The following is a 2,909-nucleotide window of genomic DNA, read 5'->3' as shown; positions in this document are numbered from 1 at the left end:
TCAAAAATTTTGAAAACTTATCTGCGCACTTAGAGTAAATAGGATAAGAATGCATATAACTGAACAGGCGTGGGACTGCAGTCTAATCAGATATTCATTCTAATGTTTCTCCTCTAGAACTTTCGTCATAAACTCAACATTTTTTCAACATTTTTTCCTGAGAAGTTTTTTATTTCCAATAATTAAATTTAATTATCATTTGACCGTTTTAAAACGTGTATGTTCATAGAAATTAACCTTGAATAAAAATTTGGCTAACATGTATCAACAAACATCAAACGAACTAGCGCAATCAAAACCATGCAGATGTAGAACAACACAAACTCAAACTAAATGTCAAAATGTACAAACAAACCAACAAGACAACAAAACATTGCTAACAGAAAAACAAGAACAATGACAAAAAACAATACACAAATAAAAAATACTTTTAAGCTAGAAACGAGCTGAGCTGATCATTGATCAAACCTCGTCTGGCAATATGCAGCCAATTGTAACGAATCGAGCCCTTTCATTACTACCGTAGTAGCTTCAACGAGTGCTGTTTAAAAAAACGCAGCATCATAAAGAACAACTGAAGGAATAAATGATTGCCGTGTATTTTATTAATGCTGATATCCATCAAACGCAGACGCGATAACCACACTAATGATCGCAACTCGATCAACTCACGAAGATGGCTCTGAGAAGTGAAAGTGAAATACGCGAAGTACTTAATTGAATTTAAAAACAAAATCTCAAGAAAGTTTTCTATATTTTAAAAAATTCCATTGGTGAAGGGATTTTATAAAGTGTATACACTAATTTTCAAAGACATGTTTTGAATTCAGTCCGTAATTATGATTAATTTTTATAGCGTTTAACGATTTTTTTTTCAATTTCTGAACATTTCATGAATTTGTAGAACATTGCTCAAGTGTATTTAATTAAATTTTTGTGTGAGTGGATAAATTAGAAAATTGGAAAACAATATAATCTATGGAAAATAGATAAAATATAGATACAAATATAAGCTGAAAGAAAAATATTTCCGGAGCAAATAAAGGATGAAGATGGAAAATAATTTGTTATTAAATAACATACGCACACAAAGATAGAGAGAGTGAGAGAGAGAAAAAAAAAAGAGGGAGGAGGAAAAGAGAGAAAACGATGCAGTGCTTATAAATACTCTCTAATTTGATGTGTTCATATGCCAGCGTTAGTTATTACATGACGTTATGTGAGTGTGCTGCCTGATCGCACGTGGAAGCATCTGTGTGTCTAAAAAATAACTGTCTGCATTTGCTTGTTTATAAGCAGATCATGTATATCCCTTCTCCTTCACCATATCCACGCCCAACTTTAATAGCCATATCGAATTATCAATACGCGCATTCATCACCAAGCTTCTACTGAATCAAACATTTGTTTGTAGTAACTTTTGCACAACAATGATAAAACTACAAATTTATTACTTTCACGAAAGAAATGTATTATTTTCTTGTTTTAACATTTTAACAAGTTATTTGGTGTTAGCCAATACACATAAAGTGATTAAGATACTTTTGATATTTTTCCTCATTCAAGTGATCCACAGTTTTGTAAAGGCTTGGCACGCAACAGCAACTGAAGTCAGACATTTAATTCAATTCATGTTGTCATTTTATGTTCATCAAATGTTCAACGCACTGGACGCCTGTCGCTTTTAAATTGATTTTTTCAATCATGTATATAAGAAGCAACTTTTTCCGATTTCCGATAAAATCTTTCCCGATTTTATTTTTTTTTCCAAAATAAATTTTTATGTGATTTTTTATTTTTTTATGGCTGTCTTGGAAACAAATATTTTTTCAGGGAGTCGTTGGCAAAGATCTTTACGACTTTTCAATTAATAATAGTAAACTGCTCGATTCAACAAAAAATAATGGAAAATATGGAATAATAATTATATAATCTGTGAAAGTTTTGTCCAAATTTTGACTTAAAATATATTAACTATCGACAGCTTAATAAAATGTAAATTACATATGTAGTAATAAAGACAAGATGATCGTGGTTGAAAGATGAGATTTTTCATGTGCTGGTGTTAAAATATAAGTGGTGTAGTTAGAAAATTTATTTCGGTGATGTAATTTGCTTCAGGGATGTAAAACAGGGATGTCGGCGATATTTTTTTTCTGCTTATTTCAAAACGAATTACTGAAAAGCTAAACAAAGCTGGCTACTTTTTTCAACGATTTCGCTTGGTTGCACTGGTGCAAAAAATCACTGTATTTATAGTTCTGAAATTTTAATCACATATAAACTGCTTCTAACATTTGTCTATTTAGTTTGGAGTTCTTGTGGACTGTCTCTACATTATGTGCAAACACTGTCATAAAAATTACGACTGTTAACAAACACGAGGCTGAAAGTTTCTGATATTTTTAAAAATAAGACCCGTTGCAAGAATGTTTTTAAAATGTTTTCCTCAATTCGGAATTTAACATTTGATCTACATTTTGACCTACATTTTGAAATCGAACAGCAACAATTGACAATTGCGATTTGTAGTATTGGGACCATGAACAGCTGGAAAAAGTTTTAGTTTTTCAATATGGATAACACTTAAAAATTCTCTTAAAATGGATCATTCATTTTTAGTGGTATATTTGATTTTATTAATTTAAATTTTTCTTTTTTAATTTATCTATTTTGTTCATTAAGTTTTTACATAATTTTATTGTTAATTTTTTTTTATTCATAATTGGGTGATATTATTATTTAGCTGAATGCACTTAGACGCGGGTATATGGACAATGAACATAACTTGCACTCGTAATCTACACCACTGAATACAAATATAAAAGTTGCAACTTGTGGCCTCTCTACCCAATTGTATGTACAATCGTAAATAAATAGCACGCTATAGGACATTGTAAAACTTCATC

The sequence above is a fragment of the Helobdella robusta genome, assembly GCF_000326865.2.
Source record: "Helobdella robusta unplaced genomic scaffold HELROscaffold_1, whole genome shotgun sequence".
NCBI classification, from domain to species: Eukaryota; Metazoa; Annelida; class Clitellata; order Rhynchobdellida; family Glossiphoniidae; genus Helobdella; species Helobdella robusta.
The sequence above is the reverse complement of the archived record's forward strand: the minus strand, read 5'-3'. Positions refer to the sequence as shown.